Consider the following 17,274-nt stretch of genomic DNA (forward strand, 5'->3'; position numbering starts at 1 on the left):
CGGATCAGTCATTCCCCGCCACTAGGGACGAGGTACGAGCTGGGCCAGGGGAAGAGCCTCGGCTTGGGAAAGCGTGGACGCGCCCGAGGTTCGGCTCCAGAGCTGAACAGGCTCTGGGTGGGCGGCATCTGGCTTCGGGGCTGAGAGCGGGAGCTGAGGGAGGACTACGCAGGGAGGGAGCGAGAAGAGAGGAGAGTACGGAGGAGGGCGTTCGGGAGAGCGTGTGTGCGCGCGCCCGCAGTCGGAGCCCGCGCCGCGCCGCGTCCGCGCGCTCCCTCTCCCCGCCCCTCGCCCCCTCCCTGTCTGCTTTCTCCTCCCCTCCTCCCCCCGCCCCTCGCGCGCCCGTCCAGCCCCCGGAATCAGTGCAGCTGTTGCCGTGCAGGCTGCGGATTCCTCCAGTCCCTCCCTCGGCCGCCTCTCCTCCCGGAGCGAGCGCGCAACCCCGCGCACCAGCGCCCAGCGGTCCCGTCCTGTGAGCCCCGGCCCCAGCCGCGGACAGCCCCGCGGAGTCGCCTCCCGGCCCACCCGCCCGGCCGCCGAGGAGCGGGAGGAGGACGGGACCCCGGCGCCCCCACCCCATCCCCGGAGGTAGGTAGGGGGCCCGAGGCAGGAAGATGCCAACTCACTGGGGCTGCCTCCCGGGCAGGCTCCGCAGCGGCGACGGGCGGGCGGGCGGAAGGAGGGGCGCGGGCCCAGGGCCGAAGGACGCTGCTGCCCGCTGTTGCCCTGTGCCCGGGGAGCGGCGTGGGGGCGGGGAGGCTGCAGAGACCGGGCGGGGGCGACGCGGGGAGCCTAGGTCTCCGACGCTTATTAGAACTCCGGTGATGCGGGGCGGGGGACGGCGGACTCCGCAGTGTGGCGGCCGCAGATCCGCGGTGCGCACCGCGGCTCTTGGGCCCCATCCCCAGCGCTGCAGCGCCGATTCCTCCTCCTACCCTTCTCCTTCCAACCCCTTGAAGCGACCCTTGGCACAAGGGTGGATGCAGAGTAGGCCACTGAAGGGGATATTTTCAGGTGCCCTCCCCTTGGCCTGGCGGGTGGGGAGCGGGGGCGGCGTTGACAGGGCCCGGCTGTGCGCGTAACGGTGCCGGGGATGCGGCCAGGCGTGGTCCTGGCTGTGCGGCGCTGCAGCTGAGCTGGAGGCGGCGGCCGCGCGGCCCCCTCCCGCTTTCCCGCCCCATCCTCGCGTTCACCACCCGCTCCTCGGCTCACCACCCCCTCCGCATCGCCCCCCCCCGCCCTCCCTGTCGTCCCCACTCTCCCAGGGCTGGGCGTGAGCCGCCTCGGGGAGCCGAGCCGCCTGCGCCCGCCCATCGGCTCCTTCCACCGTCTCTTCAACAGGTTTGTACCAGCGTGGGGACCCTTCTGCCTGCCTTGGGGAGGTGGGCTGGCAGCCCTCTCGTTATCACCTTTCATACCACTCCCGTGGCCCCTTTTTTGGAGGGGTGGCTTCCCTTTGTTTTTGTGATAGGAGAGGTGCCAGGTGGTGCCATCAGATGGGGTGGGGGTTTATAGTACACAAAACGTTGTCCATTATTTTTCCAGTCAAAGCCAGAGCAGATACTGAGGAGAGGGCGAGTGTGGGGGTACTTCGACCAGAGGAGAAAAAGGGATTCGGTGGGATTTATTTGGGCGGGGATGTGCGTTTTTGGCAAGATGGATGGCTCGCGGTGCCCTCGCCGTGATGCAGCACAATGCTGCAGTATCGCAGCTTCCCCTAGTTTTCGCTGGCGGGGCTTGGCACGGCCACTCGGCGCCTGCGGCCCCCGCCCGGCCCCACCCAGGCCCCGGGGCTGCCCTAGGCCGGCGCCTGGAGTTGCTTCTACCTTGTCATGCTGCTTCAGCTGGATGTGGCTGCTGGAGGACCAGGTCACCTAGGTGTGAGGGGGAGAGAGTCTTCTTTTGGGGTGACCCCTCCTGCCCTGCCTCTTGGCTGTGCTCGAATGAAGGGGCGCCCTGCAGCACTAATGCAGGCCCAAGGAGCCGGCCAGCGGATGCGGATGGGTGTCTGATCTCCGACCAAGGGACCAGAGCCTTAGGGAGGGGCTGCAGAAGGACAGGGCCCAGTGGTGTGCGGAGGCAGTGGTGCATTCAGGTTGTCAGTCGCAGCTTTTCTGTGTATCACCCATAATCTGTATCCACAACCCAGCTGTGCATCAATTTTTTCATTTGTGAAAAGTTGTTTGTTAATTAGACCTTAACAGCTGTGACATTATTGCATCTCTTCTGTCTTTGGTCAGTACCAAGAAAATATAAAATTCCTATAGGAAATCATTTTTTTAAAATGAAATAATTAATACATTTAGTTCTTAGGTTACTGGGAACATTTATAATGATTTTAGCATTCCATAGGTTGTTTCAAAGGAATTTATGTTTCTGATGAATAGTAATTGGTTCTTTTAACCTGTTTTTGCGATTTTATCATTTGCTTTTTGTGCAAGTCAAGTACAACTGCATATTTGTATTCTTTTTGAAGGATTATTAGGGTAGATAAATGTCATGATTAGTAATTAATTAGTATTCAGATTTTATTGATTTTAATAGGTTAAGTCTCCAGACATGACTAACGGAATTGTGATGGTTATAGGCTACACTTATGTTTGTTTGTATGTATTTTCTTATGCTTTAAAAAAAAAAAACACTTGTGACTGGGGAGGGGGTGGAAAGGGCAGACTACTGGTGGCTCTGTGGCTGGTGTCCAATCAGAATGAAATGGTTCCCAATGTTATCTGTTTAAGTGTGTGCTAGTACGCAGGACATTTCCCTTCAAAATGTCATCCTTATGTTTCGTTTGTTCAGCATGGGATGGCAAATGGGATGTATTCCTGAGGTCATTCCAGGATCCTAAAATGTGTAAGTGAAAAGGAAATTTCAATGTGCAAACTGGAAGGGAAGGTCAGCATTTCAACGCCAAGGGCGTGTCTGCTCTTAAAAAAAAAAAAAACTCGGAATGAATCTCAGTGCAGAACACAACTGCATGTAAATAGTGTGGTGTATGTGTATTATTTTGAGTTTCTCTAATAGAGGGCAGTTAAAATATGGAACTCTTGATTTGTGCTTCATTGTTGTCCTGTTTGTATAAAATGGTGTTGCATACATGTTGGTAAAGGCTTTTTTTTTTTTTGAGTATTATTTGCATGGATTATCCTGGTGTTTTGGATTTACTATGTTGTAAGAAATATCCTGTGTTGATGTCACGGAGGTTTAGCTGTTCTGACTTACACACCAGGTGCAGAACTCTATGGAGTTAAGCTCTTCATAACTCTGTGGTGTCTTGATAACCTTCATCTGAGACAATGAGAAGTATTGGGTCAGTGAAGGAGCTGCTGTCCCTTAGTGAACTTCCTTGGTTGAGGCCTGTAAAAAGGATTTCTTGGGCAGGGCTAGTAACAACTCTTGATATTCTAGGAGCAAGTGAGAAGACCTCACTTGCCAGTGTGACACGTCCTGAGCAAAGGTCTGGTATTGACAGCGCTTCCTGCAAGAATTAGGTTAGTTACTTTGTCCTAGTGTCTAAAAGTCTCACTTTCCATGTGGAGGTACTGTTTTGAGATGGAAGGATTTTACAACTACTTAAACGAGCATATTTTTATTTATTTATTTATATGTTTTGAGATGGGATATTGGTATGTTGCCCAGGCTTATTTATCTTGAACTCCTGGGCTCAATTAATCCTCCCACTTCATCCTCCCAAGTAGCTGGGACTACAGGTGTGTGCTACCACTCCCAGATAAAAATATATATTTAGGAATAATCTTAAAGCCAATTGAAAAATTTTTTAAATTTATTTTTTACATTTAGTGATATGAGTCTCTTTTAATTATGTGGGGTCCTGACCAAGATCTTCATTGTAATCAGGCTTTATTTAATGTTCTGTGAATTTCCTTATGATAACCCTGATTTCTTCTGGCTATACTATTCAGAAGGAAAACCATCTTTCCATGAGTAAAGGACTAACACTCTTGCTAGAAAAGCCCCTTCTGTAGCGCAGTAGATCTCTTAAGTTTACAGTCTTTGCATTTTCTCCAAGACCTAGTTTAGTGCTCTGATTTTTCTGGTGACATTGTAAGAAGTAATATCTTCAATCTTTTTTCTACCTTGGTGAGAAAAACTAAGTTTTTCCAACTAGATACACCCATATTTCTGTTTTTAACCATCTCTGGAAAAGGCATTTTCATAATGTCCCTTGATATCATATGAGTTGCATGGACCACCGACATTAGAATCGCTTAAAAGTTTTTTATAAATGCAGATTCTTAAGCCCCACTTTTTACCCTCTCCATCAGCCTCTTCATTTTAGTAAGACCCCTAAATGATTTGTATGAACATTAAATAAGAAAGTCTGCTCCACTCTTTCAGTTAAGGGAACTCAATATCAAAAAGATTTTTTTAGATTATAATCAGTGTTTTAGGTTCTTTTATAAAATACCTCTGAAGTTGAAAAAGTCTCCCCCTCCCAATAAGGCACTAGTCTAGTACATTGCATTTTGAGATTGACATTATAGTCCCAAGATTCATCCATTTTATTGCTGTAGTTTATTCATTTTCACTGCATATAGTATTCTCTCATAGATTATTTCTTCTTTCTGCTGTATATGGAGATTTGAGTTGATTCTGGTTTTTTAGTGCTATAAAAGGGCTACTGTGAGTGGTTTTGGTACAAGTCTCTTGGTACACATGTGGAGACAAACACACACACACACACACACTCTTTGAGTATGAAATTTGCTGGATCACAGAGCATGTGTATCATCAATCTTAGTAGATAATGCCTAACTATTTCTCAGGGTGATTGTACTAGTTGTGTTCCCATTAGTGGTGTGTTAAGTATTGCAAATGTTCCACAATATTTACCCCGCTTTAAAATCTTATCCAGTCGATGTTAGTGAAATGTTATTTCAAACTTTTGTTTGTAACTTCCCTGAAGTTTTTTAATATTAATTTATTATCAACTATTAGGGTTCCTTCTTTTGTGAAGTGCCAGTTCAGTCTTTTGCCAGTTTTTCTTTTCCTATTGATTTATAGATGTTCTATAGGTAGATTGCCTACTAATCCCTTGTAGATAGTATGTGTTGTAAAAACTGTCTCCTGGGCTGGGGTTGTGACTCAGTGGTAGAACACTCGACTGGCATGCATGAGGCACTGGGTTCAAACTTCAGTACCACATAAAAATAAATAAAGTAAATGTACTGTGCATCTGCAACTAAAGAAATATCTCCTGTTTTGTGTGTGTGTCTGTGTGTTTAAATTTTTAGTTGTAGATGGACACAGTACCTTTATTTTATTTATTTATGTGGTGCTAAGGACTGAACCCACACAACAAGGCAAGTACTCTGTGGCTGAGCCACAACCCCAGCTGTGTGTGTGTGTGTGTGTGTGTGTGTGTGTGTGTGAGTGAAGAAAACCTTTTTGTGGTTTCTTTTTATGAACAGTTGTTTGTTTATTTGTTATTTGTAATTTTAGGAGAGTCATAGTCAGTTTTTGTTTAAGGTTGTAAGGATGATTTTGTTATTGCACAAAAATTTGGAAAGAATATATATATATATATATATATATTTGGGGCGGTACTGGGGATTGAAATCAGGGGCACTCGACCACTGAGCCACATCCTCAGCCCTATTTTGTATTTATTTAGAGACAGGGTCTCACTGAATTGCTTAGCACCTCACCATTGCTGTGGCTGGCTTTGAACTTGTGATCCTCCTGCCTTAGCCTCCTGAGCTGCTGGGATTACAGGCATGCGCTACCACACCTGGCAAGAACATTGGTTTTGAAGTCAAAAAGAGCTAAGCCTAAATCTGTTTGCCATCGTACTCTAGCCTTGTGACTATAGCTGGGTCACTATCCTTGGGTCAGTTACTCTCATGACCAGTTTCTTCATCAGAAAAATCAAGTATTATGTACTTGCTTATATTGTTGTTATGTGACAGCAGTATGCAGTGCTAGGCACATAGTACATGTTCAGTTAATAATGATTCTTTTCCTCTCTTGGGAATATTTAATCTATATGAGCCACAACCCATTTTGGTGTGCTTTGCAAAAACTACATAAGCAGTTTTATATCAGAAGAGCCATTAAACAGCTTATTCTAATTCCATTTCTTTCTTCAAATTTTTAAAATTTTTAGTAATAGATAGACACAATACCTTTATTTTATTTATTTATTTTTATGTGGTGCTGAGGATCAAACCCAGTGCCTCACATGTGCTAGGCAAACACTCTACCACTGAGCCACAATTCCAGCCCTAACTTCCGTTTCTTTTTTTTTTTTTTTTAAAGAGAGAGTGAGAGAGGAGAGAGAGAGAGAGAGAGAGAGAGAGAATTTTTAATATTTATTTTTTAGTTCTCGGCGGACACAACATCTTTGTTAGTATGTGGTGCTGAGGATCGAACCCGGGCCGCACGCATGCCAGGCGAGCGCACTACCGCTGAGCCACATCTCCAGCCCCCTAACTTCCGTTTCTTAAAAGTCTGTGTTACCAATGGAATTTATGTATTAACATAGACTGTAATGACCCCTTGCTAGAAACTGAAACCCTTCATCAATTTAGGTTCTAGTACTTAATAGTAGTATACTTAATTGTAAACAGTTATTTTTACCAGTAAGCATTTATATTATTAATAATCTCTATTTGCTTCCACTCTGAAATTACTTTGCACTGTTATTTTCAGCTTGATAAAGAATTATTGGATACATTCTCTTGCCAGGATTAGCAGTTGTGGGCCGGCCTAAAGTTGAATAGGAACTAGTTCCTGAGTCTAAGAACTATGTCTTTAGCATATAGAATATACTTTTTGTACACAGAAGTTAAAATGCTTTTTACTTACCACGTGAGACTTCAGCAAACCATTAGCCCTCTGGTTTTAGATCTAATTGTATAAAATGAAAAACTTTTATAAAAGTAAACCACAGTGGAGGTTAAAACATGGCACATATACCACTGCTTTCTGTTCCTGGCAAATATTTAAAAATCAATCATGGGGCCAACTAGAGTGGCATGTGCCTATAATTCCAGCTGCTTGGGAAGCTGGGGCAGGAAGATTGCAATTTCAAAGTCAGCCTTAGCAAGTTAGTGAGGCCCTAAGCAACTTAGCCTGATCTTGTCTCAAAATAAAAAATAAAAAAAAGGTTTGGGGGTGTGGCTCAGTGGTTAAGCTCCCCAGGTTCAATCCCTGGTACAAAAATAAAAATGAAAAACAGTTATTGGCCAAGCAAGATGGTACATGTCTGTAATCCCAGCTACTGGAGAGACTGAGGCAGGAGGATCACAAGTTTGAGGCCAGCCTTGGCAATTTAACAAGTCTTAATCAATCAGTCAATCAATCAATCAATAGGCCTGGAGATATAGCATGTGCAAGGCCCTAGGTTCAATCCCCAGTACTGGGTGGTGGCTGAGGTTGGGAGAGGGGATCAGTTATGGTTCTGTTTTTCCACTGGGTTGAGAGAGAGCCTCAGGAACTTTTTCAGCATTGTTTGAGGCAGAAACTACCCATTGATCAAATGTGACACTCAGGATTTTATTTTTGTTTTGTTTTGTTTTGTTTGCCATGCTGGGGATGAAACCCAGGGCCTCATGTGTGCTGTTGTGCCTCCAGCTTTGGCACCCAGGTTTTAGATCCTGTGTACTTCTAAATTCTGTGATTAAAAGACATTTGAATGATCAGTACATTGACAGTTTAGAACACAGTGAGGCAGGAGGAAGAAGCTACAAGCAGCGGGACTGGAGAGAGGTGTTTGTGGCGTCCAGAAATTGAGGGAGCCAAGTCCCAGGGAATGAGAGAAAGGGGAAAGATGGGGCAGTGGTTGTCAAAGCCCAGCCCCATGCCAGCTGCTGCAGGGTGAATGGATGGGAGACAGAACAAGTAGATGAGGAGCTAAGGAGATAAAGGGTTTAAGTTCAAATGATGACAAAGAGCCTGACTGGCGATGACAGAAATAGATGGGTAGATATTGGGTTGTAAAAGTTTGAAGTTGCAGAGCCTTCAATAGTGATGATGCTGAGGTCTTTGTTTAGAGCGGGTCCCCGAGCTCTGGGTTCTCCATTCTCACAGCCTACACTTAGTGAACTGCTAAGATGTCTGTGCCTCAAAATCTTCACCTGTAAAGTGATGGTGAGACTGAGGCAAGTTTCAAGTTTTGAAATGCAAACTTAATACAAACTTAGTGGAAAACAGTGGGTTATATGTGTAATGGAAACCTCGTTGCCTAGGATTATTAAAGCTAAGTGGACCAGGCGTGGCAGCACATTCCTATAATCTCAGCTGTTTGGGAGTCTGAGGCAGGTGGATTGGAAGGTCAATCCTCTTTGACAAGTTAGCAAGACCCTGTCTCAAAAAATAAAATAAAATAAGATAAAATAAAATAGAAAGGGCTGAGGATGTAGCTCAGAGGTAAAATACCCTTGAGTTCAGTCCCCAGAAGCACCCCTTTCCCCCCAAAGCTAAATGAGATTGTTTAGTACCTATCATAATAAATGTTAATGATTATAAAATACGAAATTTTTGCTTATTTTTTCTCAATTTCATGTTTTCTTTGAATAAGTTGTTTGATTTGTTCAGAAAAGATACATTTCAGCAAATAATATTAGTCATTTAGATAACTACAAAGAAAATCTGATTAATGTAAATGATTTTTTTAAAAAAACTAGAAAACATTAAAACCTTTTTATCTCAGAAGGGGGTAAGAGTAGAGAGCTTATAAAAGAAATCAAGGAGGCAGATCATTATATTAAACTGTTCAAATTCAACAGTATGTGAAGCACAAATTAAAACAGTAGATTAACTTTCCTCTTACATTATTATGGGGTGGGGGTGGGGGACTGGGGATTTAATGCAATGATAGAGCCCTGGCCTAGCATGTGCAAGCCCTAGCACTGCAAAACAAACGAACGAACAAGTGATAAAAAATAAAATAAAATAATGGTGTTGGTGCTGCTGTGAGATGGGTACTCTGTATCACCTGTTTAGAGAGCATTTGGATTAATACAAACTTAGTGGAAAACAGTGGGTTATATGTGTAATGAAAACCTTATAAATGTTTACACTTTTTGGATTGAAATCCCACATATAGCTTTTTAACCTAAATAGATAACTAAAAATAAGGACAGAGGTTTTTTTAAACATGGATTTTTTTTTTTAATAACACCAGTCATGAACCATCAAAAATGTTTTCTACTGGAGTGTAATTAAATACATTATATTATAAATTAGATTATAGTGCTTAAAATAGTGGCTAGGAAGAATATTACTGAATGGAAAAATGCTGACCATGTGACATCCATTGGAAATACTTGTATGCAAAGCAAACATAGTGTAGTATGATCCCAGTTATATTAAATAAAAGGCTGGAAAGAAATACATTAAAATATTAGTGGTTTGTTTTGGGTGTTGGGTTGATAGGAGATTTCCTTTCCTATATGAAAGAAAATTTCTGTGGCTTAATGTTTCTTATTTAAAGTTTTGAAATATTTTACACATACAAAAGGGTTCAGTAAACAGTATAATATCTGACATTGAGGACCTTTTAAAAAATACTATATTTTATATTTTGTTTAGAGACAGATTCTTGCTGGCTGGCCCTCAACTCCCTGGGTCAAGTGATCCTCTTGCCTCAGCCTGCCCAGTAGCTGATACTTCAGGTGTGTGCCACTGTGCCCAACAGGACTTTTTAAAAATATAATCAAAAAAGCAGTTAACACTTTAATTTTTAAAAAGGAAAGAAAAAGAAGATCTGGCCAATTATAGATCATTATGAAGGAACTGTTTAAAATTTCAAAGGACTATGTCATATCTGTACTTCTCTGGACTTTTTGTAAGAGCAGAGGTAAGATGAGTAAGAATCTTAAAGTGTAGGTCTGAGAGAAGGTAGGGCATTGGGAATTATTGGAATGTTGACTTGATTCTCTACACTATCCTGAGTCAGCTTAAACGGGGAAGAGTAGGATTCTTTAGTATTTCCAATATGCAAACTTTAGCAGAACAGAGGAATTCTGTTGACATGCATGTTCTCACTTTTGGAAGCCCAAACACTGCTGCTGATTTCACAACCATTAAACCATTGTATTTCATTGAAAAATGGTCAGAAATATAAAATGCCAAGTGAACATTTTAAAATAAAAGTTACTCTAAATTTAGATATATTTTCAATGAATTGTCTCAACATTTGGGAATGTTATAGGCTAACATTGGGAAGAACTAATTCTCGTGATAACCTTTCTTTTTTTTGTATGAAAAATTCTTGTGCAGTGTTATATGTTGCATACATATGTAGATATATGATGCAAACATATCATGTTTGTCTTTTGTGTGCGTGTCTCTGTGTAATAATCTTTACCATGAAGGGAGGCAAAGGACTATTTTAAGACTTTTCTAAATGGGGTGTTGATATCCGCACAGTATTTTGAAGATAAATCTCATGAATGAGTCAATTTGTCCTTAGTGTTTGGGAAGGAGTAGTACTTTTCATATGGTCCAAGTTCCTGACTGTACCAATACTTTGTAAAGTGCAGCTTACAAAACTAACTTATTTACTTCCATGAATTTTGTATTTTTCTGTCATGAACTTTAACTAAAGGGTTTTTTGAAGAGGGTTTAAAGGATTAATTGTACTTTGAGATATGAAAGTAAGATGTTGGGCTGGGAGTGTAGCTTAGTGGTTGGGTACCTGCCTAGTGTGTGTGAGGTTCTGAGTTTAACTCATATACTGCAGAAAATAAACAAAATAACTACAGAAAATGAAAATCAGAGGTTATAATTTCAAGATTGCTTTGAAGATTGACTCATTTATAGAAGTTATGATTCTATTCTTAATAAATTCTCAACTGTAAATGCCTGAATCATTTTTAGAGCCACTGGATGTTCTGCTCTAGAATCTACAATTCTCTCCTAATTCTGATCTTTTTTCCCCCTACTGAGGATTGAACCCAGGGAGCTCTTGCATGTTAGGCAAGAGCTCCACCAACCGAGCTACATCCCACATCCTAATTTTAATGTTTTATATGCAAATTTGAAACCACTATTTATGTAGCAAAATATATATAAAGAGTATAAACTGTAGATTTTTACCCAGCATATCAACCAGCATGAAATTTAGAGTGGTATGTAAATATAATAGAATTTATTATTTTGAAGTATGTATGTTCAGTGTATAATTTGCACAGTGAAATATGTTTATACTTAGAAAGTTCATGAGCCTGTTAACAGTGGTTATCTCTAGGTATGGGATAGAGAAGATTTCATCCTGTCAATATTTTTTCTCTCCTTATTTTCCAGATCTTGAGAAGTACTTAATAAACTCTTGGTCTATAGCAAAAATATCTTATCATTTCAGAGCAAACCTCATTATAGCTGGATAAAAATAAATAAAATAATCAGCTAAATACATGCTCTATTTAAATTTTTTTTCTACCAGAACTTATAGAAAATTAGAATTAATATTGAAGGTATAAAGAATACTGAAATTTTTAAAGGGTTTTTCCATTCCTTAATTTAATGTGCATTTTGTGAGAGCTCTGGCATTTCCGTACTTCCATGGAGTGTGGGAAAAGATGTAGGAACTGGGCCACAAGGGAGCCTGACTAAAACATTGTCCAGGAGGACATCAGCCTCTGATGGCTATAGCCTTTGGCTCTGGCTGAAGTTTCTCCTTGTTTCCCTACTCTTTTGTGTGGTTCTTTCAGAGATAATTTTTGTTCTAGTGTGTTTGCCTCAAGGCCAAATCTGAATGTTAAAAGACTGAGCATTTTTTCTGGAATATTCTTCACCAGCTGTATGGCCCTTTTCCTTCTTTATATTACTTACTTAAAGGGAAAGGAGAACTCAGATTCTTCCTTAAAAGAATGCGTATTTATTTTACTCTGTAACATGCAAACATTTTTCTTTATATGAAGTATGGGGGAACTTTCATAGTGAGTTGCAATAATCCCCATGTAACCTGAGCCTCCTGTGCTGGGGGATTGAACTCAGGTCCTTGAACATGCCAGGCAAATACTTCACCACTGAACTGCACTTCCTGCCCTACATAGTCTTAAAATGCTCATTAAAAAAAAAAAGAAAAAAAAAATCTCTTGGGGCTGGGGTTGTGGCTCAGAGGTATAGCACTCACCTAGCGTGTGCAAGGCCCTGGGTTCGATCCTCAGCACCATATTAAAAAATAATAATAATAATAATAATAATAAACAAAGGTACTGTGTACAACTAAAAAGAAATAAATATTTTTATACTTTAAGATTGCTGAATATTTGACAGTGACTGATAATATCTATAGTATATGTGTTCTGTGTATGTATGTGTGTGTGTGTGTGCATGTTTCATGGATGGTTTATAAAAATATATGCCTTCAGAAAGCCATAAATTACCATTAAAATCATTATAACAAAAATATAAAAAAATAAAAAGACCTTCTTTTTTATTATCAAAATAATAGACATTTATTGTAGATCATGTGGAAAATAAAGATGAACACAGGGGTAGGGGTGTAGCACAGTGGTAGAACTCTTACCTAGTACTTGAGAGGCCTGGAGTTTAATCCCAGCATTGCATACAAACAACAACAAAAAAAGCTGAAAATAAAAAGAAAATTAAAATCCCTGTGTATTCTAGGACCCCAGAAACAGGCAGTTAACATTGGTTTCTGTTCTGGAAGTCTTTTCCCCTTCTGTGCATATTTCTCATCTTACCAGTATATAATAAGGGTCAATTTTCAAATCTTATGCTAAAAATATAAAGTTTTTAACAGTCTGTATAATCATGCGTTAATACAAGAGCATGGCAAAACATAAAATTTGATTACTGGTTTGTAGTTAAAGTTGTCACATGAACACTGTTCCTTGAGCTGTTTAGGAGTTGGGGTATTAGAGGAAAATGGTGAAGAAACAGAGAACCCCAAATTTGTTTTTATAGATATTTCTTCCCTCTGAATAAAATCTTTTTACAGTGGAAAAATACCAGAAATTAAGTTCTCATTAGATAATGTGGGCTTTCTGTTTTGTTTTGAAAGGAATTCCCATCAGAGTTGCATTGATTCCCTTGAGAGAGATCTCTGTATGCTTCGGACAACATCTGATTTTACTTTGTGTCTTCAGATTTTAGAGAGTCTTTGAAACAGCTACCCCATAATGTGTCACAAATGGAATGGATGTGGTTAGTATAATCTTGGTTTTCCATGTAATAAATTTTACTCAGCTGGCTTTGGTTGTAATTGTTGAAAGTGTAGACTAGAGCTTGGCTTTCTTAAGGTCTTTGTATTTTGGATCTAGGATAGGTTTCAAGAAGAAAAAGCAATATACATATTTGATTATGAAAGCCAGTTCTCCAATTCCTAGACCATCAGACGAGACAAGTGGCATACTGATCGTTCTTTGTTTCCTTGGTTCTAGTTGTTGGGCCCTTTCTTTCTTTCTGTCTATTTGTGTGTGTGTGTGTGTGTGTGTGTGTGTGTGTGTGTGTGTAATAGATGGACACAATATCTTTATTTTATTTGTTTATAAAATAAATTTTATTTGTTTATTTATTGTGGTGCCAGGGATAGAACCCAGTGCCTCACGCATGCTAGGCAAGCACTCTACCACTGAGCCACAACCCCACCCCTTATTGGGCCCTTTCTGAGGTAGGTACTAAATGACTTCCCCACATGCTGAGGGAAAAGAGGGTGGTCGTCCCCTTTCATTGGGAGAGAAAGAAGACCCCTTTCAGCAATTTCCATAAGGCACTTTGGGGTTATTGCTAGTTTCATTTGAGATAGTTGGGCCTCTGAGCAAAGTGGCAAATGGTGTTCTTGGCTTGAACACTATAGGCAGTGGTGGCTCCTTTGCTATTTGAGAGGGACATTTTGAGCTGGGCTGGGTGATGAAGTTGGGCACTAGGTGGTCTTCTTTTCTCCAAATAAGGAAGTCTTCAGAATCTTGTAGCCTGATAGGAATCATTCTCATTGCAGAGGGTGGATACTCCTCAAGGGAAATGCTTGATGGTTATTGTGCTGGGCTGTCTTAAGCCTGGGTTGGAGGCCTCTTGATCTCCAGGAGGCTGCAAATGTTGGGCCTTGACACTTGAGATGGTAGTGATCCCAGGCAAGGGCCATGGGGTCCTGGTGGCCCAGGTTAAGGGAGGGCAAGAGGCTGGAATGTGGCCTTAGCTGGACCTTTCACTGGATAAGAACACCTGTCACTATTTTTGGAGGTGAGTGGTGGCCAGAGGTATCAGTCAGGTGACTTTTCTGAGAGGGCCCTGGTCCTTCTCATAGCAGATTGACAACTCTGTGCTGCCAGCTGTCCTCAAATTCCCAAGTTATCTCCCCCGGGGGTGGAGCAGAGGAAGCGCCTCAATCCTGAAGCAGAGAGATCTGTGTGCCATTTGGGAAGGAAAGAAACCTGCAGTTTATTTTATTTTAAAGGTAGGGTTTTTGTTTGTTTGTCTGTTTGCTTGTCATAAAATTAATACCCACTACTAAGGAATTCCCGAGTTTCCTTGACACTCATTGGGATGGTTTCTCAGTTTGAAAGACTTACTTTGCTTTCCTAATGTGTGTTCCTGACATGAAGAACACCAGCTTTCCTCCTAGCTCTAAAAATCTCACTGATTCTTAAAGTGTAAGAGTTTAATTTGCAGGCTGAATTATCATCTTGTTTTGAAAGAAGATTATTTTTGTGTGTCAGTGAATTTTTTTTTACGTATTTTTCTGGCTGTGTGGAATTATTTTATTATTGTGTATTTGCTTGCATTGTAAAATTAATATTAGTATGTATTTCCCCTGGACTACCCTCTTGCTAAAGGAAACTGGCCCACATGAAATAAGTATAATTTTTGTGGATCATACTTGAGAACTGCTTCTCAATCTTTTCTACTTTCAAAATAACCATATCAAATAAATGCAAAGAGGACTGGGGTTGTGGCTCAGTGGTAGAGCAACTTGCCTCTCATGTGTGGGTCACCTGGTTCATCCTCAGCACCTCATAAATAAATAAAATGAAAGTATTGTGCCCATCTACAACTAAAAATTAAGAAGAAATTAAAAAAAATAAATGTAAAGAGTATATGGATAGCTGGCCTATCTCTGGAATGTTGTGCAGCTGTGCAGAACATGAAGCTTAAATGTGCTAATTAAATATGTTTTTAGCAAGAATGGAATGTAACAGCCAGTGGTTAACCATTCCAGTTTGCTTTTGAAGATGACTTTTTTTTTTTTTTGGCTAGATATTAACACTTAAGAGAGTCTTCTGACTTTTAGAAAATGCATTTGCTATGTTAAATTGTTCTTTTCACAGAGGTAGTGGAGCTCATTTAATATTAGGATTATCCTTTAAAATACGCTCCATTAATAATGTGTTTTAAAATGCAGGCAGTGGCAGCATGACTCAGGTTTAGCATCTGCAGTCCAGGTGTCCTTTTTGGGGGGGGTTTATCTTTTTTTCCTTCTCTTTCAGTTCTCCTTCTTTAGTTAATGAATACTTAGTCTTTCTTTGAACAGTAAGGAACAGAATTTCTCCCCAGTTTGACCAGTATTCTGGTTATTTGTTTTGAGGACCAGCCTGAATTGGATCCCTTTGACCAAGTTGGTGGTGGCCTGTTTTTTTTTTTTCCTTAGGCATTGTGCAAAGTGACCTGATGGGAAGAAATGGCAGGTTGGTTGTATAATGTGGCAACATCTTACTTGATATGCCTTTAGAGATAAGTGGGATGCGATTCCAGCAAGGGTGTGCATAAAAAGTTGGAATGTGTTGGAAAACTGCCAAGAGATTGGGAGCAAGCTGTGTGACAAGCACTAATGCATCCTGGGCCTGCCTTAAAATAGTTAGCTGCAGGTTAACAAAATATCTTTAAACTTGTCATTTCACTGGAGCAAAATTGCTCCTCTGCATGTATTTCTAAGACATGGGCGTGATTGCTTTCCTCTTTATTTTCATGTTTTTTATTTGTTTAGTACAACAGTTAAAAGAAATCTTATAAGTTTATGCAGGCAAATAGTTCTTTTATAACATCTTACCTTGCATGGCTTTACTGGACTAATCAGTAAGGCATTATCCCAAACTTCACTTTTTAGTTCTTCCACCCCACATTTTTTACTCCCTGAGAAATATGCCATCTTTGTGTTTGAATAAAATTGGGGCTCTGAAAATTTAAAACAAAAATTCCTGTATTTTATGTGTTTGATGGGCATTTGGACGTGGATTATTGATGTTTGACACCAAAACACTGTAAAGGCAGAATAAGAGGCATGGGGCACTATCCTGTGGAAGGAACTGGTTCACCTAAAAATAAATAAAATAAAGGTATCGTGTCCATCTTCAACTAAAATATTCTTTTTCCCTCTCCTATCAGTTCTCCTTCTTTAGTTGATGAATATTTAATCTCTCTTTGAGCAATAAGATATGGCATTTCTCCCTACTTTGACCAATATTCTGGTTATATATTTTGAGGACCAGTGTGAGTTGGATCTTTTAGATTAAGCTAATGGTGGTCTGATTTTTTTAATATATTTTGTTTTTAGTTGCAGATACCTTTATTTTATTTATTTATTTTTAGATGGTGTTAAGGATTGAACCTAGTGTCCCACACGTGCTAGGCAAGTACTCTACCACTGAGCCACAATCCCCAGTCCCCTTTTTTGACTTCTTATGGTCATTGTGGTTTCTCATCAGTACTTGATTCTTGTTTGTAATTGATTACCTTCCTAGCCATGGTCTCTCAGTTCTTTTCAGTAGAAAGGCAAAATTTTAAAGTGAGACAGTGAAAACAAAGCAAGTGGGGGCCAGTTTTGGGATGGGTTCTGTATGGTTGTGAGCCTGATGGTGATGTGATCACAGTTGGGGGGTGGCTGGAGGTGGCTTTAGCCAAATAGTTAGTTTGGACTCTCTGAAGTTGAAATGTTAAAATGAAAATACAGTATGTGGATTAATAAGAGGAAATAAAAAGAACCAAGGATTATATGTCAAATATTTGAAAACAGTGAGTGAATTTTGAGGGGCTTAAATACAACCTAAGTTCCAATTAAGATATTTTTAAAAAATATATATATTTTTAGCTGTAGTTGGACACAATACCTTTATTTTATTTATTTATTTTTATTGGTGCTGAGGATTGAACCCAGTGCCTTGCACGTGCTAGTAGGCAAGCACTCTATTGATGAGCCACAACCCCAGTCCCCAATTAAGATATCTTCAAAGAAAATCTAAAAGATAGCATTAACAGATATCATAATTATCCCATTATCAAGTCCATTAAAAATTTGGATTTAGGGCTGGGGATGTAGCTCAGTGGTAGAGTGCTTGAATAGTATAC

The 17,274-nt window shown here is 40.7% G+C and overlaps 1 protein-coding gene across 1 annotated transcript in view; it reads left to right on the forward strand.

Moving 5' to 3' along the window:
* Positions 1–377: 377 nt before the first annotated feature.
* Positions 378–17,274, forward strand: part of Sptbn1 (spectrin beta, non-erythrocytic 1) — a 193,461-nt gene continuing 176,564 nt past the window's right edge. The window contains exon 1 of the mRNA XM_026399890.2: positions 378–588. The gene's annotated coding sequence lies outside the window, so the exon portion shown is untranslated. The remainder of the gene's footprint in view (positions 589–17,274) is intronic.

The sequence above is a fragment of the Urocitellus parryii genome, chromosome 12 (assembly GCF_045843805.1).
Source record: "Urocitellus parryii isolate mUroPar1 chromosome 12, mUroPar1.hap1, whole genome shotgun sequence".
Classification (NCBI taxonomy): domain Eukaryota; kingdom Metazoa; phylum Chordata; class Mammalia; order Rodentia; family Sciuridae; genus Urocitellus; species Urocitellus parryii.